Raw genomic sequence first — 23500 nt, 5'->3', positions numbered from 1 at the left:
CTAGGTGGCCCCCAGCATGTACTGGTGCATAGGATTAAGGGGCATTCCCCTGCCTGCAAGTAGCATTACCAAGGTTACTGAGGCAAACACAGGTCACCCCAGAAGCAGAAAAACTTGAGTAGACAGCTGCCATGCACACAGTACTAGGTAACTTTCTGTGCCATTAAAATTATTCTCCCTCCCAGAACACCTCTGCAGTAAAAGAGAGAATTTCTACGAGTTTTCCTATTCTGACCAGTGTGAGAGGTACACCTTTTTCCTTGTGTGCCCGAGGACTAGGAATGGAGAGGCTGTTCAATTATATGAAAAGTTATATGGGAGAACATTATTTTCTGAATTGATCATGGATGGTCCATCTTGTCTTATCTTGCGAGGTTAACTCCTCTCTGCTCACAAACTCTCTCCAATTTCAATAATAGCCCATCCCACGCAAAACACTAACTTTCCCTACTCTACCTGAGAAGCTACACTGGATGTAGCCCCGAGAAGCCTCTCTGCTGAATAAGCCTGGCTCCTTTGATTCAGGCCCTTTCAAGGGGAGCCTCAGCAGCCTGGAATACGCAAGTATCAGCAACATTTGCAATGCTAAACTGTGAGAATAGAAGAAAGACTACTTAATTTTCTGGGCCTGTTCTGTTGTCTGTTCCTTGTGTATTTTAGATTATCCAACCACCTGAGAAGCAAAAATGCAACATCAAACTATTACTTAGCAAGTGCTGGAAATCTATGAAGTAATTCAGGCTTAAAAAGGAAGAGCATATATTTAGTTTGCCAAAGTCAGGACTTTAAGCCTAATTTCACCTCTATTGGAAGCTTTCTTGTTATTGTGTTACTCTCCTATTCCTAAAGCTTGATTTCTATTTGGTAAAGACTGATTTTTTCCTATTACATGGCTGGCAAGTGTATATAATTTCCAAAAGCAAAGTCATTGGAACTAGAATGAAAGGAATAATTTAATGGCATGCACTGACTGTAGTCACTCTACTTCATTTCCTCAAACAAGAGGCTGCATTGACCGAGGGAGACGTTTCTCTGGCTCATGTCCATTGCAGAGCAAAGTCAGAAAGAGAAAGAGAGAAAGAAATACAGCATTCCCTCCCTTGAATACATTCATGAAAAGCGGGCAGAGACCTTTGCCACAATGCTTGGGATGTCTTCGACAGCATCATCAGAATATAAAGCATCTCTAGCCACTTTCCACAGCTTTTTTTTTGGAAGAGCAAACCCCTCCACAACAGTGTAACACCACTTCGAGAGAAGGATTTTGAAAATTTAACTCTTATAAAATCAGTTCCCTTCCCTTTAAGCAGCTTCGCGTCTCCACACTGCAGAACAGTTTCTATCTTTTGTTCTTCCAGCCATGTCTTCCAGCTTCCACAGAGCACATCTATCTCTCCGTCTCTCACGCACACCACTACTTTGAGCACGTCTGGTACCAGGCTCATCTGTCTAGGGAAGAGGGGATGACAGGTATCTCTGTAGCAACTGAGTACACATGGCTCTGGATACAGGACTTCAGGCAAATAACCCACAACTATGTTTTATCTAAAAAAAAAAAAAAACCCACCAAAAAAACCACCACACACAAAAAAGCAACAAACCACTCTACATTAGAATCCCACTAAAATGGAGACTCCGCAATTATTTACAGTGAAACAAACTTGAACCTGAGAAGCAGCCACGCGAGGAAATAACACTGAAAAAACAGTTAGCATGATGAGAACCGTGTGACCTAAATTATAATTTTAAATATTTAGAAATGGGAGAGCTTTGGATAACTCAGATAACATGACATTGTAACTACTGAAAATGCTAACTTTTTAATGACAACCACTGTATGCAAATGATCTAATTACAAACATCAACACACAATGCCTTGTTGAAAAAACAGGGGGAAACATTACAAGCAGCTTAGGAAGAAGAAAAAAAATTACACTTTGAAAATATTACTATGTGTACGGAATAATGAGGCCTCATAACAACTACAAGATCTTATTTACTCAAATTTTGCTATTTGATTCAGATGTTAATTTAATGCAGCATTAAATGAATAACAGATAAAGCCCCTTTTCTTTAAATGCTCACATCAGCTTCAAAATTACGGTTTGATACATTTTTTAATTAATCATACAAAGCACTGAATCTAAATTTGCAAGCTGTGATGACTTAGAATTTTTAAAAAGTTCTCTAGTAGTGGGAATGAAGAGAGAAGGGCCTGGAGCAGATAACAGACATGGGACGCTCCTGCCGTGTCTGCATACTGACAACAGGACCTTCTGACTACAGGACAGCAGGATTCACCACCATTTTCATTTATACATAAATGGACTTGAAGTACAATGACTCATAATTTAACAGTGTGGCTAAATACCTTTAATAATTATTGATGCATTTGAATATTCTACTGATCAAGTTTAGACGAGATCCTCTTTCAGTAATTTCAGAATTGACTATACTCCTAGCGCACACAGCACAAAACCAAAAGTAAAAATCGTTCAGTTAGATAAACTTAGAGGCATTTTTTTTTTTTTTAAGGGTGAAGTTTGAAAAGTCTGTAATTTATCTTCTTTATGTCTGTGAAGGTCTGAAGTATCCAGTCTCACTGCAAGAATAGCCTGCTATATGCCAAAACCGCAAAGCAATTCATCCCACTGTAGACAAACCTAACACTCAAATATGTTTGGAAAGAAAGAGTTTATTTTTTTTTTTTTTTTAAAAAAGGTCAACAAATCTGCAGCTAAGACACTGCAAAATATGGCTGCTGCAACAGGTGGACTGTTTTGCAAGATTAGCAGCCTACCGTAAAATCCTTCTCTGTAACAGAGCAAACCACAACGTGACAGTAGATAAACTCCATTAGAGTGAATTTAAGTACACGTATCCATGTAGACAGAATAAGCCAAACATCTGCCCATGTTTTTTTTCTATACTTTGTTGATGTTGCTATCATCTGGACACATTAGCCACATGTCCCCTGAAACCATGTATTGCAATTTCCATCAACTGGTATTACACCTGCTGAAGAGGGCAGAACTGATCGACTACAGTTTCTCCTGCTGTTGAGCTCAGACAACAAGCTGTTCATGAATTCTGCAGATGTTCTGGCAAACTGGGCCAAACTGATTTTTTCAAAAAAGGTTTTTTTTTTTTTTAAAAAAAAAAAAAACAAAACAGTTTTCAACCTATTTTTAAAAAAAAAAAAAAAAAAAAAAAACAACCAAACAAAAGCTACTGTTTTTCACAGCTGTACTGTGCCTTACTGGTGTGTGTTTCAACACTTCCAGATCAGCATGAGGTGAATGACAAAAAAAAGCATAATGAACATTAATTCCGTAAAATATATAAAATCCTATGTCATGACGAAGAGTGTCCTGAAGCAATAAGGACAGTGCTGGCAAACAATAATGACTGGGCTCCCATCCCCAGAAACATTTTCAATCCCTTCATTACGTACAGATTTCATTCTTCCAAATTCCCTTCCAAGATATATTCATTTTTAGATGTAATAGCATGCTGTGTTTTGTTGGTTTGTTTGGTTCTTGGGGTTTTTTTGTTGTTTTTTTTTTTTTTTTTTTTTTTTTTTTAAGTAAACCTACTCTGTCATTCAGAAAAATCAATCAGAAAATGCAAAGTCTGTCTGTCTCAATTCTGCAACAAATTGCTAACTACTCTTTTAAGTGTTCCGTGGACATTAAAAATCAAAGTTTAAAGCAAGGAAAGAGAGAAACTTGCACAAGTAGTTTTTGTAAGAGCTTGGAGAATGTGACTGTCCAAACAGGAATTCCAATGATTTTATGGACAGCATTTCTGTTTTTCAGGAGCCAGTATTAATTGAAACTTAGGTTCAGTCTGTTTCCCATCATAGAAATGTAAAGATAGTGCCAGGAGGCCCTGATAGGACAAAAGGTTTAACCGTAAAGCCTTTCAGAGTTTGTCCAAGCAGATATCCAGAGTCTATCCTGGAGGGCACAGCCAACCAGACAGTTTCTTTGTCTGCTCTATCCTGCAGCTATGCCACAGCTATTATATGACTTAATAACAGAAGGAAGTTACTTCCAGAAACCAGTGTCTGGACACCTTGCCTCTACATTTATCCAAGCTCATTTCCATTTTGAGGCCATATAACACTGATGCCAAAGAACTAAAAAATAAGAATAGGAAACAGTTAAGATTATTGCTGCCAGACCTTCCGAGCTAAAGCCGTTCAGTAGCCTCATGATTTCTGAGCGCACTACAAGAAGACACAGGCTAAAGGCATACTGACAGTCAAATAATATCATAGGAGATTTTAAGCATTCAAAACACTGATTGGTAGTAGCCCACTAACTACTAGTGGGATTCAATAATATCGGAAATAATTTAAAAAAATCAATCGCTTTTTGTTTGAAAAAAAAAAAAATCGCAAATCAGAAATATACAGAAACACTTTAATCTCCATGCATATACAGACAAAATAAAGCCTCGCTTACTGAGGTGAACGCAGGTACTATTTGTGTGTTCATTTCTGTTTAGGAGCAAACGAGTCCACTTATCTCTAGTATTGCATTTACTACAGCCATATGTGTGATTTCTAAGCACTTCAAAACTTAGAATTCAGGTAGAAAATAACTTCTGCTTTTAGATGAGCTCATGCAGCTCCTAATGAAAAACATACCATATGGTTCAATACATAATATCAGATAAGAGAATGACACCCCGAAGTCAGAGCAGTCTTTGAGAACTTAGCAAGCCTGGTCCACAGCAGGACAGGACAGCAGGAGGGCACACAGAGCAAAATTTAAGAGAAGAAGGAAAGTGGTGCAGCACTGCCTGACTCACTACCACACTTGGTTACTCCTAATGCAACAAGCTTTATTCCTGGTAAAAAAAAAAAAAAAAAAAAAAAAAAAAACAAAAAACAAAAAAAAACAACAACAAAGCGAGAGTAACATGAAAGAAAATGTTATAATGTTATGTTTCTGAAAGCTGCATAAGCCACAGAAGACAACTCTCAGGGTCAGGAGACCCAGTGGAAGTAAGGGCAGCCTGCCACAACACACACCCTCCCAACTGCCTGAGGCTTCCTCAATGGTCTGATCACCCATGGAAACACTCTAAATACGAGAAAACTTAAACAACCCCAACATGATTTTTGACAGCTGCCTTAAGGATAACTAAAGAAACGAGAGCAGGGTAGATTTAGATTAGACATTAGGAAGAAGTTCTTTACAATGAGGGTGGTGAGACACTGGAACAGGTTGCCCAGAGAGGTGCTGGAGGCCCCATCCCTGGAGACATTCAAGGCCAGGCTGGATGAGGCTCTGAGCAACCTGATCTAGTTGAAGATGTCCCTGCTCACTGCAGGGGGGTTGGACTAGAGGACCTTTAAACTTCCCTTCCAACCCAACACATTCTGTGGTAACAACTGACTGTTTCCTTGTCAGTCCTGTATTTTTTGAATCAAAACATGGGCTGCATATACCCAAACTGCTTGAGAACAAATGCATAAATCCGTACAGCATCCTCTTCATCCTGCACACCTGGTATCCTTAATATGCTTTCACTCACCCATAACTTATATCTGCTATGCTGGAGGCAGCCAGTCAGCACTTCAAGGACCAGATCTAGCCCGAGAGGGAATCTCACCTGGCTGACCATTGCTGTCTTCTACTGCTGTGAGCGCTTGCAAGTGATGGGTGGCTGCTTTATAACTTACATACGGTAACAACATCTTACAGTCCAAAGTACATAGAATTTTGCTACCAATTAAGCAGTAAGTATCTTATCCTACGAAACACCACCACTTGTGTCTTAATGAATGCACCTGCAGGAAAATGGATGACAAAGGAGCCATAGCCAGTTACTCCCCCTGTTTTTCTCAAACTATCACCAAGCGTATCATCATGCACATTCACAAGGCTGAGATGCCTTATTATTTCAGATGGCAAGAGTGTAAGTTCATAAACTTACTGCAAAGAGAGAAATTCACACATGTAATGCATGTGCTCTGAAGCAATGCTATTGTGTCTGTATGCAAGTCATCGCTGACACATGAATAAACTGATAAATTTTAAAATAATAATAATCCTGACATGATAAGCTAAGAAGACAACCTAAAGATACAAGTTTCAGGAAGGCATTATCACAAGAGCATCTCCATGAAAGGAAAGTCTGTAACTTGTAAGGAACGTTTTCAGGTAATCCTCCAAATAGTGCACTGCCATAGTGCAGAGGAAAAAGATGAGCTTTCCCCAGTCTGTTGACTCATTTCAGTGGAACCCATTACTGAGATGCATACAAGGACACTGGAAAGGTGCTTTGGATCTCATTCAAGATGTGATGGATCTGTAACCCTTCCTGATTTAATTTTTGTTTGAGACTGTCTATGTGTTTTTACTGCTCTGTTAAAATAAGAACAGCCTTTTCCTTTGGTTGGAAGGACCAATATCTGAGCTAGATGTAGAAACTTTTTTCCCCCCCTCTTTAATCACATCATTCTAAGCAAGCTATTTCAAACACAATTTACAGAGATAAAGCTGGTGACATTCCGCCTCCTCCACAGGATATGCCAATATGTGGTTTAGTTCACTATGTCTGAAGTTACTTATAACGGTTGTTTAACTTAGTTTCAGCAAAAGCAGAACAAAACCTATGAATTCTGGAAGCTCAGGTGAGTCTCTTCCACAGTTACAAGGGTACCATAAAGCAACCCAACTCAGGTTTACCTCCTCTAAGTCAACCAAGTTCTACTAATTTCAGTAGATCTTGATATCTCATTTTAAAGCATCCAATAACTTGTTCTGGCTTTTACTGTATATTATGGATTTGATTAGAAAATAAAATAAAATACAAGAGACAAATCACTAATAATACTTCCTCTGACTTAGCAGCCACAAACTTTCTTCCCTAATGGCACTGAATCTCATATGAGAACTCAGGACTGGTTCTCTCTCTGGCTAACGGCAGAGTCTGGGCTGACAGTAGTTTTTTGAAGGACTCAGGAGTAAGTCTTTACCCACGTCACTGAGTATCGGTTAGGCAAGAAATTATTTAAAAAGAGTTATAGCCTATGAGTACAGGACTGTGCACAGATAATGGCCTTGAATGTCAGGGAAAGACAGACAATGAAAAATAACAGAGCCACTGTGCAGAGTGAGCCGGAGAAAAGGAGCAGAGCCGGAGCACAAAGATGAGAACTTGCTCCTCACAGAAAGCTGACATCAAGCCATTTCTGGGCTTGACTCTCAATCTGAAAGTTGGTTATTAAATTTTTAGCACATCCAAAGCCAGCTGGGAGAGTCAGCTGTGGAGCTAAAAGAAATCTAACCTGAAATCAGGGCAGCTGCATAGCAGTGCAACCTTGAAGAAAAAAAAAAAAAAAAAAAAAGAAGAAGAAAAAATTGCCAAAGTGTTTGTTGGGTTTTGCCGGTTTTTTGTTTGTTTGCTTGTTTAAAATCTTTGCTAGCAGATCTTTTTGTTTTAATTCTTTGTCTTTATTTATTGACAATTAATCACCTCTTGCAGGAGAAGAATTTTTGAGGTTTTCCAAGTTACAGATTTCTAGCAACAGGTTGACTTTTCTATTGCTTAAAGGCCAGCTTGCGTGAACTAACAGCTTCGACAGTTTAAAAGATAAAAGCTTTAGAAGGTTCATGCTAGACTGGGCCCAGTGATAAAATATTGACCCTTCTGAAGATAAGCCATTTAAAAACACAGCAAAAAACTACAACTGTGTAATACCACCTCTTCACTTTTATGTTGTTATCTACATTTTAGTCAACAGTACCCCTCTGATATTATTGATGATGGATTAATCTTAATCCTCTATGCAAGAGAATTTATATCAGGTTTTGGCATTGTCCCTTTTCAACATTAATAAACCTGGGACTTAACTTGAAAGAGTTGGAAACACAGAAAAGCAAACTCAGTACTGGACCAAGTCAGCTCAGGTAAGAAATCAAAATAGAACTGCCTGTTGCTGTTGAAATAAGGTTATCAATAAATTCACTCAAAAAAACCCAAAGAGGGAGTGAAAAGTCAAGCAGCAGAGGCTAACTCAACCACATCAGACTTCAGATTTACCACCAATTCCAATTGTGCAGGGGTTTCATGAAACAGAAGTGAGCAACTGCACAATCAACGCCATAACAAAGATGCTGATACTTCCCATACAGTCTACTGGGCCACCCTGCAGGCTGGACAAACAGTCTGTCTTCTTCTCACCATGGCAGCCAACATCCTCTGCGAGCCACTGCTCATGCAAATCTAACGAGGAACTGGTACCTGTTTCAGCTGAAATAGCCCTGGGCATATGCCAAAACAAAGAGCCTGTATGTACTCAAAAGCAAAGGCACCTGCCCTCAGTTTCCAAATAAACTATTTGCTGCCGCTCCAGATGCGGATAACCTTACACAACACTTGTATGGCCCTAAGAGAATGGTAATAGTCAGTACTAATTTCTTTATTACACAGTCAAAGTAACAAGCAGCGCACCCACATCCAGCGGTAATATTATTTAGAAGAATGCAAGTTTTCCTTTAAACGAGAATTATCAGTAAGTATCAAGAATTATCAGTGTCAGAAAAACTGAGGCCTCAATTAGGAAAATAAAAAAAAATTATATAAAAAATGATGACATCTGTCTGAGTGTCTGTTGATCATCAAATGATTTGATGCCTTAACAGTTCAAATAGATACTATTTCTCTGCCTGTAGCTTCAGCAGAAACTGACAATGAATGCTTATTGCAGTCTCAATAGACTTCTACAGCCTTTCCTAGCACAGAAGGGAGAGGTGTCCCAACTCTTAGCTTCTCTGACAACTTCCAAGACTGTGAGAGTTATTCGGCTTCAACATGTTTCAGTCCACTGAGACTAGAACTTTTAGAACTGGTCTAAATAAAAGTTATACACAACTGTGATAATTCCCACATAGTGTACTAAATGTATAGGCGCCTTTCTTCTCAACTCCCAGGTTCTGATGTGCTCCACTGCACTGCCACAAAATCAAGGACCTTTGCTGATAACTCAGCCGTACGTGCCGTAATTAGAAAGGGTTAGACGCAGGCTGTGTAAGGAGAGCCTTACCCTGACTCGAGTCGTGTTTCCAACTACTTTTTCTTCCAGATTGATCCTTAAAACTGCAGTTTTCTAGCACTCAGGATTGACAGAGAGAATCACAATTCTGCAGCCACAGAGTGCATGTGTTCACGGCTGGAAAGACGAAGTTCCTGCTTCAATTGTCAGGTTAGCTGTTTCAAAAGCCAATTAATGGAACAATTATTCCGAGAATGTCATACAAAGGTCCTGACCTCTGGCAGAAACTATTTGTAACAGCATGAATCCTCATGTTAAGAGTTTTCTTTGGATCTCAAAAAGAAGTATTTTAAATGTCTCATTAAAATTATCCCAATTATTTCCTACAACACCAATCTCTACTAGAAATAAATAAACAAAATCAAGAATCCACACCCAAAACCCAATAATAGTCTTCATATACCAGATTTAAACGTAGGGACAAGGGACACCACTTCCATCAAATATTCTTCCATCTGAATGGCCAACCCAACGTCAGGATTTTAAATTCAGTGCATGCTGTTAGACCAAGGCTTACCATTTTCTGTTACCTCTGCCTCTCCCCATAGGTTAACACAAGTCCCTAATACAATGTGTACAGTTAGTATACACATGTCTTTGTATACATGGACACACACAAGTGTAGCATCGCTTAGTATCACGGACCCACTGCATGGAAGGCTGCTTAAAATGTGGGGAGAGCGTTTCTACTTTAAGCAAGTATCAAGCTACTGAAAAGTTTCGAGATCTTCTACTTCAGGAGGTTATTAGGATGAATTTTTACCAACGACAGAAAGCTGTTTTATATCTTTCTATCTGTCACTTTAGGATTCAGGAACTAGAAACTGAACACTGTTTTTTTCTGAAAAAGGAGAAAAAACCCCTAAATTATACCTTTTGCTTACAATTATTTTAATGAAAGAATGCCTAAGCTACTGAACATCATTAGTTTGTGCATAAGCAACTTTTACCTGTATAAGAAAATCACTGAAGTAATTCCAACTGTGCCTTGAACTTCCAAAAATCAAGATGTACACATATGGTTGGATTAGTTCAGTTACTCAGAAATCAGTGGAGTAATACCAAAGATAGATTTGGCCCTTTATCTACCTGCACAGCACAAATGAATAATGCAAATGTGTATGCAAAGGACCATGAAGTATCTCAGTTTAGCAGCGCATTTAAAATGTATCACAAACTTTCAGCTTCTTGAAATATTTATCAACCGCAGGAGGTTCCACCACGAGCACACTATATTAGGGACTTCACTGAATTTGTATTTCTACACCTGTCTCAGAGGGCTTCAGAAAAGGAGGCTGTAATTAACTGCTGAAACAACTTCAGGTACTGCTCTGTCACCACCGGCTTCACAAGTCCCTTCATAACTGTTTTTAAGTCACTTTAATGATCTTCCCACAGCCAAGACTAACTGGGGTCTTTGCACAGTGCATCTTAGAGGGGAGAAGAGAAAGATCACAGGTTTCTGGATGCCTGACTTCAGAAGCCACTAAACACAAATTGTATGCAATTAAAGAGCTACTGAAAGAATCCACAGTACTGAGTATGTTTTGAGACACCGCAGTCAACTCAGACGGTGCCACGCAACGAGTGAAGCGGTCTTACTCAATTTAATCTACTGGCATGAATTAGTTAACACGACTGGCTGGATCCACTAGGAACAAGCCAGGATCAGCTGGGCAAAAGCATTTAAACTACTGAATGCCAGTCAAACATCGAATTAGTTTTACTGAACTTTTTTTTGAGATAAAACTAGTTCCCGATTTTGAAGCAATTAATATAGTTACATTGTTCTATTATGGATCAGAACTCTGAAATGCTCTTAAAAAGAAAAAAAAGGAGAGAAAAACAGCCCTTAGTTTAAGATTGAGCAGTTAAACTAGTTTGATATAGAAAAAAGTCTTTTGTTTCCAAATTTAACTAATAAAAACTAATAGTTACAGCAAAAGCGAATTCCCTCAGAGCCGTATGTTTTATTCATTTTGAAGGTTACGTGCTCATTCATTTAATCTGACAAACGCAATCCCCTAGTAAACAGTATTACTACAAAACAACGTATTCCTGCAGTGTCTCGAGTCAGGAATAAAATGCAAAACAAATCCGCTTTATACCCTTTTTTTCTTTTTTTGTAGGAAGCACTAGACACAGGAGGCTGTTTTTACATTTGAGAGACTTCACTTCAATTTAGCTGAAAGATCAAACCAGTAAATAAGCTGTTAAAAAGTATACAGATCTGTGTCAGAAAAGGCGCTTGGGACTTTTTCACGTAACTGACTTCCGCATGAAATTCATTTATTTAATCCCTTGAACAGTCAGTCACATTTCCCTGGGACTTGCGCAGCACCAGATGAAATTAGGAGGTCATAACCAAGCGTTATTTTCGCTAATCTTCCGTAATGAATTTCAAGTTAGCTGACCCATCTACACAAAAGTCTACCTGAAAAAGCTTGCTAGAGACTTAAAGGTTAAATATAATTAGAAGAGATGCAAATCCCATTCTCACCTATTTGAGACTACAATCTGAAAAAAAAAAAGAAAAAGATATAAGTTGATATATAAGATCAACACTACGGTTGAGTACACTGTAGTTATTAAGATTTTCTAGGGTAAACGTACAAAGCAACAGGTCTACAAGCTCAAAGCATGCACATTTTTGCACAAGAAAGATTACTCTGTTAAATTATTTTATTTCAGGGGAACTACTGATTTCCTTAAATCTTTGCTTTAGACAAGCTGAAAGAAGAAATAACTACAGTCAAAGAGAGTGTTGCTCTTCCCAACATTTTGGGAAAACCAAGACACTTCCTCTGAAGAGTAACATTTACTTTCTTGTCTTTAATGGACTTCAAGATACCCATTTCTCTGTCTTTACGTACTTCAAGATACCCATATCTCTTTTTTTTTTTTGAGCCAAGAACTAAGTTTAAAAACAAAACAACCAACCATAACCTACCGGACGCAAGTCAGATATAATAGATTTTAAAGTCCACGTGAAACGCTGCTACCTACACACCTTTGTATAACGAGATTTACAGCATTCTGAGGTTAAAAAAAAAAAAAAAAAATATTTTTTTAAGCCGTTCAGAAGTGACGTTTGAAGCAAGCTGCACACTTTTTCACGAAATCTCTCGTTTCACCTCAAACAAATCGCAAAGCCGCCCCCCAACACGCGATCCACCTTCAGCTCTTTACCTTTGTCGCCCGCTTGCAAATTAATCTCCTTAATCACTTCAGCGTTCGCTCCGGGGAAGCCTCCTCAAAGCCGAGTCGAGTTTTCCCCACCACCACTCCCCCCTCTCCGGAGCACCAGCTCAAGCGGGTCTAGTCATTATTTTTTTTATTTTTTTTTTTAAAACTATTAATAATTTTCCCCCTCTTTTTACCACTTACAAAAAGAAACTTGGTGGGGAAAAAAAAAATAAACCCCAAACCAGCCGGGGGAGGCTGCCGGCCATCCGCCACGCTGCCGAACACGTCGGCGGCAACAAAAACCGACCGACCGACCGACCCCCCCGCCCCGGTCCCCCCCCCGCCTCCGCCACCTCGCCCGCCGCCCCGGCCCCTCCGCGTTTCCCAGCCGCCCCCGAGCCCCGCCGGCCGCGGGGCAGCAGCTGCCGCCGGCCCCAGCGCGGGCGGGGCGCGCGCGCCGCCGGGCACAAAGGTCTCCATGGCAACGGCGGGCCGAGCCCCTTCCCACCCCCCCTCCCCCCGTCCCCATTCATGCAACACCTCGTCACCGCCCCGCCCCGCCCACCCCGCGCTGCCCCGCGCGCGCGCTGCCCCTGCCTCTGCCTCTGCCTCTCCCCCCACCCCCACCCCCCCCACACAGCTCGCCAACCAAACCCCCAGCGATCGCCACTCGGCGACACCGGGTCGCCAACCCGCCTTTCAGGCAGCAGCGGCGGTTCGGATGCAGCGCCATGGGAGGGAGCGGGTGCTGCCCGCCCCGGCCCCCCCGCACGTTTTCAGCTTTTTCTTCTTGTTTTGTTGTTTGTTTCTTTTCCCCCCACAGAATGCCGGCCAATCTTTATACATAGGTATATTTATTTAGGTTTTCTAAGTAGAAGTCATAGAATCGCAGAATGATTCCGGTTGGAAGGGACCTTGAAGATCACCTAGTTCCAGCCCCCCAGCCATGGGCAGGGACACCTCCCACTAGACCAGGCTGCTCAAAGCCCCATCCAGCCTGGCCTTGAACACTTCCAGGGATGGGGCATCCACAACTTCCCTGGGCAACCTGTTCCAGTGCCTCACCACCCTCACAGTAAAGAATTTCTTCCTAATATCTCATCTAAACCTCCCCTCTTTCAGTTTGAAACCATTATACCTTGTCCTATCACTACTCTCCCTGATAAAGAGCCCCTCCCTACCTTTTCCTGTAGGCCCCCTTTAGGTACTGGAAGGCCGCTCTAAGGTCTCCCCGGAGCCTTCTCTCCTCCAGGCTGAACAGCCCCAGCTCTCTCAGCCTGTCCTCATAGCAGAGGTGCTCCAGCCCTCTCATCATCTTCATGGCCCTCCTTCTGGACCCGCTCCAACAGGTCCATGTCCTTCTTATGCTGGGGGCCCCAGACCTGGACGCAGTACTGCAGGTGGGGTCTCACCAGAGCAGAGTAGAGAGGGAGATACGCTACTACAGAATCTCAGCATAGCATAACTTCACACTGAATTAATTAAACTCCACATTCTTTAGCTTATCAGTCTCTTGTAATACAAAACATTCCATTTTGGGGCATAGCTTTTTTATTTTTCTTTTAAACTTCTGCTTTGCAGAGTCTTATGACCTGAAGCTATGAAACTTTTGTCTTAAATAACACAGGCATCTAGAAAATAAAACTCACATTCAAACTTTTAGAAGTGTGCGCAGCAGCAAACGGCAAGGTGAAAAGCTGAAGGCGAAATGCACGGATGGCTGCGGGGCTCCAACGCGTGTTGCGAGGAACAACCTGATGCTGGATCCCTGCGATGGGATCGCTCCCGCTGAAGGCAGCGAGGCTCTTCGTGCACCCTGAGGTCTGAGGGGTCTGGGGCCAAGGATCGAGACGCCAAAGGTGGAAGCGAGGCTCAAGCAATACTCATGGCCGATTCCTACCGCCCCATGCAAGACCCCACGCGAGACGTAATTACACTTGTAAAAGATTACCTTCAACTCTTCGGCGCGGTTGCAAATGGTTAAGTAATTCAATTATTGTGCTGAAGCCAAAAAGACTGAACTTGCTTCTGAGGATTTCCTGCTACAGTGCCTCATTCGTTCTGCCCATTTCAGTTGGTCAACACCTGTGCCATCACAACCGTTTGATTATTTTGTATGCAAAGATCCCGCCAGGAAAAACAGCCTTCCCTTTCCTTCATGTGAATATGAGCTTCATATTCAAATGCTTTATGTGAATAAACCCCATCAGCTTAGACTCCGAAATAAGCCATTCACAATATTTGTAATGAAACGACATGTGATTATTATTTTTTTATTTTATATTATTATCTATTTATATTATTATTAAAGATTTTAAAAATGTCATAGCACGCAGCCTTCATTATTTGCTGCCAACGTTTAGGTAAAAGGCCGAAGGATTGGACTAGAGGCTTGTGCTTTAGCCTTTTCTTTAAATTCCATATTCAATCCAGAACTTCAAGAGAAATGGCTCCTTTCTACTTGCAAAGAGCCTCTCCCCTTTTCTGAACCACAATGACCACGTACCTAACATCTGCTATCATTAGTATTTATCGTTTACTGATGGGGAGTCGTAAAATTTCAGTGCGCGTTTCAGTACTGTTCTCCCAAAATGTCACAGGGAAGCTGAGGTCAGTTTTTCCTGATTTTGTAGGACACGGTATACGCGCTGAGGAAGGAAGAGCGACATTTCAGGGTCTGAAGGGGAAAAAGGGGAAAAAAAAAAAACCACGCGCTGACTCGGCTTCTACCAACCTTCCTGGGGTTTACCCATACTCCCTGGGTAATTCCAGGGACTGCCCGCAGCTTCTTCCCAAAAGGGGACACAGAGAAGAAACAGAAAGTAGCTAAGCAGGTTCACAGGTTTAGCATCAGAAACTTCTTTTAAATACCTGCTGAGGCCAATGCAATAATAATAATAATAATAATAATAATAATAATAATAATAATAATAATAATAAAAAAGAGGACACAATCGGCTACTTTTCCCAGGAACTTTTGGAAGGGGAAAACCCAACAGTTAACTGTATTTCTAAAATTTCAAGGGTAAAATTTTGCTGGGGGCAAAGGATGGAAAATTACACAGTGAAGCCCTTTATTCTAGCTCCTGAATGGCAAACCTGCTAGCTTCCTTTAACTCTGCCAAGCTGTAAGTGTCATTTAAGGAGAGCAATGCGACAATTTATTGTTCTCCATTGCTGCCGCGGACATAGAAAGAAGACTGTTTATGATAAATTAAAGGTCACAAATAAATGGCAATTTAATAGAAGAAAATCTGCTCCACATGAAGTAATATCTCCAAGGGGTAATTAATGACACAGCAGTCTGAGCATGTTCTCTTTCACTGAAATACAGTGAATGGCCACCCTGTTTCATTTCAATGCGCTAATACGCATCACCGTCTCAGGAAAGCTCTGTTGAAAAAATAAGAAACGGGTATTATTTAGGCATTACAGCTATTGCAGCAGCGCACACCACACACAGAGTTTTGCAGTATACTTAATAGAGAAATTTAACCTAACAATAAAATTCAAAGGGATTTCACTCTCATTGCCAAGATCAATGATTGGCATTAAAATGGAGTGCCACATGTTCATGCAAGAGTTGTTCAATAACTCGACATTTGTACAGACGGCTATCTTTATATAAAGGGACCCTATCTCATAAAACTGATTGATGAAAGTGGAAGGAAACTATTTTCATTCCAAACACATACACCCTTCCTGTCATTAGAATACGTACTTTTTCTGAATCACAAAAATTGCCTTACACTTAAAATGGATCAAACCCTTAAGTGCTCTGTTGATGTTTGACTTATTGTATGCTGGAGCTGTGAAAACTTTGAGAGTTTGGACAGGGAGAAGTAGAAGGAAAGCCTATAATGTATTATTTTAGGCTTCCCAGTAATACTTACTCAAGGAAAAATGCCTTTAAGTTGGTACACTGAAAAAGGAGTTTAGGTGCAGGATTTTTCAATTGCTTATGCAGCACAGGAACAGTTAACTCTGAACCACAATTCCGTGTTTTTACGCGAACATCCACAACCTCACCTTAATCTACACAAATGCACATTCCCATCCTTTTCACCATTTTTTTAAGAAACATTTAAAACACCTCCAAACATCAAGAATGTAGGGACTAGGTGGATTCTTCATAATTTGCATGAAAACAATCAATACTCAAATCTATGTTTTTCCGAAGAGATAAACCTGTAAACATTTCAAGGTAGCCGTACTAAGGCCAGTGTTAAGGGTTACCTTGTGCTCTCCTTAATGTGTCTAGTGAGCCAACAGGATGCATGCACAGCAGAAATTGCTGTGCAAAGCAGAAATAAGATTATTTCATTTAAAATCACACAATTTTTTACTGGATTATTGGGTAGCGGTTTCTATACTGGGTTGAATTGGGTTTTTTTCTACTCAACCCTTTCTAGGGCATATTTAGCTGCTGTTCTGCTTGACAATCTACGCATATGCAGACAGAGATTACTCAAGAATCTTTCCCTTTTCTCTACTAACATTTTCTGGTTTGTGACATTAAGGTTACCATGCAATAGCACTGCAAGTACTGCAAAACCTCAGATGTTTTTTCAGAAACTCAGTCCTATGTCACAATCTCTCATTGTGTTTTACTCCCATTTCTCTCTTGATTTGGTAACCCCGTGGGGAAGACCGCTCAGAACAAGTAAGGGTTTTGTGTGATCCCGTGCACGGTGGCTCTGCAGATCCCTACAATTTCTCTTCCATAACATACTCATCTCAGACAAACAGTGTAAACAGGGAATTTTGTTCTCGCATAATAAATGAAGAAAGCCTTTCTTGGGGTCTGAATAGACAGTAGTATATAGCACTTCTTTCCACCAACTTTTGCTCTTCGTGTTCTGCCACACTAATGAATAGCAGAATTCTTTTAAAAAAAATATTACAGGCCACTCGGTCTTTAACACTTACCCTGTTTCCCTGTCTGTGGGAATAACCAATTCAGTAATGTTAAGAAAGAAGGAACATGCCTATGCACTTGAAGATTTGCTAACCAGCTTTGTTAAAAGAGCTACCAAGACATCTCCTACCCCTTTGTATCAGCTCTGTAAGTATTCCTGAAAGTTTTTCAATACCCAGCAAGAATTTTGCAGAATATGACCCACTTTTAAGTCAGACAGTAGAAAACAAACCAATCTGAGAAGGGTTGGGTACTTCCATGACTTCCTGGAAACCAAAAGTAAAACTCACTCTGATTCCAGTAGGAACAGATTTAGGACAACTAGAATTACCACGGGGAGCTAATGCTTATGGAAATACAGTACTTAAATCCCAACTAACTGGGTTAGTGGTGGTTTCTCCGAGTTACAAAAGAAAACATGAAGATTAGCAATTTTAAAAGGTCATTGGAAGTTATTATCAGATTTTTAATAGCTACACAGTGTAACTAACTGTATGTCATGTTTTCTGTTTTAAAAGTAAGGTTATCCTTCACGACAACCAAATCTGGAAGTGTGATCTGCTGTGGCAGATAAAGTCGAACATCAAAAATACAGGTGAATTCTGAAAAAAGAAAAAGGATTTTGCCTTTTGCCAAAATTTACATTTATCCACCTAACAGCTTTTCTCCTTTCAGCTGTTTTCGTACTGTGGAGCCTGTGCTTGTGATACCTGAGAATTCATTTCCGTTTCTGTTTTGTGGTGATTGTGTTAAAAGCAGCATGAAACACCTTAGGATTTTGCTCTGAGATAGGTATACTAACGCGTCCATTTGCATTATGAAAACACTTCCCCTACTATCTGCAGCCAGCTTCATTTTCAGAATTGGTCAGCTGGGGGCTATATGTTTTATCATTCCTAGACTGACAGGCAGTCCCTTTCATAGGGTACATAAATACCTCTCATACTGATGGAAATGACCAGCAAACCCTTGAAGGATTTTTAGATCATACAGAGTAGTTATTTCTGCTGCTGTCCACATTTTGAAGTATTAATAGAAAGTAAATGAGATGATTGTTTTTTGTCCCCCCGACCTTGGGGATTTGTATCTCCTATTTTCCTTTCCTATTTGAAGTTACAATTACTCTTTTGTAACTCCCGCTTTCCCTTGTCCCTGTCCGAAAGGGATCATTCATGCACCCACCTTCTCCTCCTTCTATAAATGCTAAAAAAATAGAAACAAATCCATCTGGGATAAACTCTGCTAATGTCAGTGGAAACTGTACCTAAACAGGCATGCTGAAGGTAATCCCAGATTCATGGAGAGAACATGGATGTCTGCAACATCACCTGGTCCGTGCGGAGCCTTGTTACAGAAAGCTGCTATCAGCACTGTACTGAAGAAAGAGAGGTGGGGTGGGTAAAAAAAAGGGCAAAAAAGAAGTAGGCTATTCCAAACAGAGTAATCTGCGTATTTTTTTCTGTTGTTGATTTAGTCACCATCAGAACCACGGGGCCTGACAGAAAAACCTAATCTCAAGAAACCCGTACCACCTGTCTCTCATAGGCAAAGCTCAATGGTCAATGCTATTCTACACTATTTAGCACTCTATACTGTTTAAAAGCTTTAATGTAGCATGAAAAGGGGGCACAGAAGCCATGACGCTAGGGAAGTTTTTTCCCCTCTTGTTTTCAAATCTTGGTTGTCATCCTATGCAGTGAAAATTGGAGAAATTGAAGAAATTCTCCCCCGGAGGAATATTCTATTTCTGCAATCTATGTGCATTTATGGCCGTATTGCTGTAAACACAAATGAGACTAGTTTGCAGTCCGTAGTTTGTTAACAATATTTCATCTTGAACTGCTACAGTTATTAAACCAGAAGAAAATGGGTGCACTGATAGGCATGACTGCTGGTTAAGTCTTCCAGAATAAATCCGTTGCCTGTTCACTGCATCAGAAAAATCCACCAGATGCCCAGCAACGCTGAATACCCTGCATTAGGATAGGAAGGAAGACTACCAACTCGCTTCCTTTCCACACCAAAAGTTGTTAGTACAGGTTTCCCTATCAACCAAAATTTGATCGTCCATGCCGACTCAGGGTTCAAAGTCTCACTTCACATCCTTCTGACACATAATGCTCACTCAAAATATTAGAGGAATAGAAAAAGAAACATCACGTCATAGGCAGCGAAAGACCTTTTTTCCCTAACTAGCAACATTACGCTGAAGAACTGACGAAGAAGGGGTGCGTAGTACCCACGTGAGGAACGATCTTCTGCATTAGCAGAGGAAGCCCCTGCTGTTAGATCTGCTGTTCTAGGAGACAAGTATTTTGCACACCAGTAAGGAATGAAAGGAGGGCAGGTGCTTCTGTCACAAGCGCATTCATAATACATCTCACCTCAACAGCTTGCCTGTCACGCCAGCAATACAGAACCACGGAAAACCAAATTAATGAGGTTGTATGAAATCTTAAGAGGACTGGGTAATGTGTGCCATTTCCCTTTCAAATATAGGGGCTTTCTAAGTTAGAAATTATTCTCTGAATAAAGGAAACCTCAAAGTTACTTTATTTAATAGGAAAGTAAGTCCAAGGGAAAAAATGGTATATCAGAAAAAGATTAAATCAATATTGGAACTAACAAACAGAATGTGAAAATGTGTTATTGCAGCTGTGTACTCCATTGCTGCTGTGGCGATCAGTGACAGAAACAATTCATCACCACAACCCAAAACAACGTCTGTAACCCAATTTCACTTGCTACATCTTGTATGATGTATACAAACGTCAGGTGAAGTTCAACATCTGTGATGCTGAAGCTTTGTAATAGTCAAACATTATGATGGGTTTTCTATCAAACTAAAAAGAGTTCAAGAACCAAAGGGGTCCTTCGAATCCGCGGAACAAGCACACAGCAGCGTTGTGTGTCACACACAGCCTTACAGAGTGTCGCTTCTTCAGCCTCCGAGTCACTTTGAACAAGTAGAAGGCTTTTTAAGTCTGACTTTGTGTCACAAGGCAAAGAAGAAATATATCCTTTTATCTAGGAATTCATCCCTGACCAGGAATAAAGACTTGCTGCTCACAACAGGTTATTTTTCTTCTCTTTCTGAATATAAAAATACTCTACTGGTCTGGTAACACGAGCCTGCTATCTGCTCCCAAAAAGATCTTGAAAATGAAATGATGCCTTTCGCCAAAGAGCACGGTGCCATATAGAAGATGAGGGCAAATGTGGTATTTTGTATGGAGAACAAAGATTTGGGTGTTCAGGCAAACCAGAATATAAACAGGTCAGGAGCTGGTAATCAAAATAAAAACGTTACAGAAATCCATACAGGAAGTGAAGAATATTGACAAACACGCTTTTCATTAGAAAGGACCTTTTGCATCAATTTTTGAATTAAGAAAATCAATCAGAAGTGAAAATATACGGAGAGCCGCACCAGGAAGCAGCAGAAGTTAAGTTCAACGGAGAGAAGCTGCGCAATCAATTTGACCTTTTGTCAGACACTTTACCAACTCTGCAGAAATGGGATATTAAGCAAATAGCCATAAAATAGGTTGAATTATTTAGCAAGTGTGGGACTTCTAAATCATCCTAGGCTACGACCTACCTGTGTCAGCGAATCCGACTGCACTGGAAAACAGAGTCTCCCAGGATGCGGCCATGGTTTGATGGGAGGGCAAGAATAAGGAGGAGTGCTTCAGGAAAGCCAAAGTCTGTGTTCAATTTAATTAGCAAGCAGACGTAACTAAAATTTTAGAGGGAAAATAAAAGTGTTTTTAAAGTCCAAGACACAGGGGAAAAAATTGGGGGAGGGTGTGAGGGAGTAAAAAAGCTGTTTCAGGCTTCTCTTTTGATAGTTTCAAAACTCCACTTTTTGAAAATGGCTGTATGCTGCTGATTTATTTTTTTCCATGTATATTTAAAATTCACATTATGAAATCATTGGGCACAGACATAATGTTAACAACTTCTCTTTTTTCATGCAAAATTTCTTTGACAGCTTGGCATATAGTTAATCACTTTTTAAAACTGAATGCACCCCAACACAGTGGACCTAATTTTTCAATCTGTCAGCCAGAATTTGTCATTAACAAACTTTACAAAACAGATTAAATACTTCACTTTTTTCTCAGGCTTGTGACTTGGCAATGGGATGAAAAAAATGTGTATTTCCAGCAAGATTAATGAGTAATTATTAGTTGAGATTAACCTGCTATATAGATTTAATGGGTTTCTGTATTGGCTGTGGAAGTTCTCAGAATAAATTGATGAATGATTGCCACAAATGAAAACAAGTTAACCTGATCGGAAGGAGTTGTGGAGGCTGAGGGAGAAAAGGAGAACAAATAAAAAGCAGGGAGTGAATCTGGTGCTCAGAAAGGTATTTGAGCCATTGATACCAACAGAAAAGAGAGAAAGGCACTCGTTAATGACTGCACCCACCGTTCCTTTTGGGATGACAGGCACGTTAACCTTCACTTGCTACAGCAGTCGTATCAGGTACAAAATAAATCTGTTACAGGGAATTCTTTGGGATAAACACAACTGCTTGGCTGCTGGGATTTTAGTCTAGGCTTTTCACTAGATAAAGATAGAAGTGGGTTCGTTTTTTTCTCCAAAAAGCACACAGTGCACCTGTTTCATAAGTTTTACTAAGGATATAATGATTTTGTAGAGCAGAAAGATATGGAAGCATGCTCACATACTATCCTAGCAAATACTCAAGGTGTAGAACATTTTTTTTTTAAATATTTGCTGCAAGAAACAAGAAACGGTTATGCACGCCTGAGAGAAAGCAACTTGGCCAGCGATTAACAGACCAATTAAGTGACTTAAACTTCTGCTAACATTCTCCAGTCAATCATGCATTCACTCTAATAACTTACTTACCAATGCTACATTTAGATTAACATCCTTTCCACACTGTCTTCACTCTGCAGCTCCACCTTTTTTCCTCCTCTCTCCTCAGTCTCTCCCTTTACCTCTTCCTTCCCTTTCCCTTTTCTCACCTCCCTCTCTTTAGGCCAAGTCCAGTTCCCTTAAGCAACAACACAAAAATCCCAGCAACCCGCTGCAAGCACACTATTCTCTCTGCTGGCATGTTCTCTCTCTGCCTGTCCCTCGAACAAACCCAACGATATTTTGGAGAGAAAAAAACACCTACTGCCCTTTCTGTACGCACTATTGGAGACTAAGTTGCTAGTTGCTCATGGTGTCCTAAGCTTGAGCAGCAGTAATATATTTTTTTTTAATCCAACTTGCTTTCTAATTGTCTCTTTACACTTCAAAATACGGCACCGGGAGGGGCGTGGGAGGGTGCCCACCGCATGGGCAGGGCAGTGGCCTCCCCAAGCCGGGTGCAGTCCTACAGCATCGCTTTTATTTTTGAAAGGTGACAATATGTATCACTGCCTACAATACCCTTCACCCCACCTCTACCTGACCAGTCAGCCATGAGAAACTTTGACCTAGTGGATGATTATTTTTCTGCGCGCGGAGTGCTCCGCCACGCTATTTTCTTCTCCCCCCTTCACAAATTTCAAGAGATTTTGGTTCGTTGCCTCTTCCCATGCAGAGATGCAAATTTATTGTCTCCTTTCTTTTTTTGGCAACGCATTTTGCAAGAGTTTCTGCTCATGCCCTGACCCACGCTGAGCCGTCTGTCAGCCTTTACACCTTGCCGGCAAGTGTTAAATTCAAAATCTGTTCCCAAGCTTGTCGAGTAGCTGCACTCGTGTGAGATGTTTATAGCTACCAGTAAACCAAGCTGACACACTGTATAGAAAACATTAATGGAAACTACCTCATGATAACTAAGAGAACGTTCGGTCTCAGAACTTATTTTGATATTTGGGACCACATTATCTCTGTGAACTGGAAGATGCAAAGTTACGTTATGCTGACCCACAGAAGAGCTCAAACTGACCTACATTCAAAATATCTGCTGGGATCGGGCAAGGAAAGGTAGCAACGCATTTCCCACGATGTCTTACCAGAGTAAGAAAGCTAACCCTCCTCATGAGAATCTTTTCTGGCCATATACATTTATGAAAAGAATGGCTAAAATCTTCCCTAACTCATGCCTCTTGAAACACCTTTAAAATACCTGGAAACGGCCATATCTCAGGGAAGACTGTCTCCTTCCCTTGGCCTCCAGAGGAAAAGGGTTGCCTTTTGGATGCATTTACAAAGTGGTCAATACAGCCTAATTACTATAGATGAAGCTGTCTTCTACGCTTTGCCAGTGGCAGACAGAATTTCTCTCGAGCAGGAAGTTACGGACACTACGAGTGAGGGTATGACAGAGAACAGGGGCTTGCTGCACGAAG

The 23500-nt window shown here is 40.6% G+C and overlaps 1 protein-coding gene across 4 annotated transcripts in view; it reads right to left on the bottom strand.

Moving 5' to 3' along the window:
* The window catches only part of CTNND2 (catenin delta 2), a 680238-nt gene that overhangs the window by 437242 nt on the left and 219496 nt on the right, over positions 1-23500 (bottom strand). The window contains exon 1 of one of the 4 annotated variants that reach the window (XM_063326149.1): positions 12263-12415. The exons of the other annotated variants lie outside the window; for them this stretch is intronic. The gene's annotated coding sequence lies outside the window, so the exon portion shown is untranslated. Of the gene's footprint in view, positions 1-12262; positions 12416-23500 lie in introns of those variants that run through there. 4 annotated transcript variants of the gene reach the window in all.

The sequence above is a fragment of the Chroicocephalus ridibundus genome, chromosome 2, assembly GCF_963924245.1.
Source record: "Chroicocephalus ridibundus chromosome 2, bChrRid1.1, whole genome shotgun sequence".
NCBI lineage: Eukaryota > Metazoa > Chordata > Aves > Charadriiformes > Laridae > Chroicocephalus > Chroicocephalus ridibundus.
Note: the sequence above shows the minus strand (reverse complement) of the source record. Positions and strands in the feature narration are given on the sequence as shown.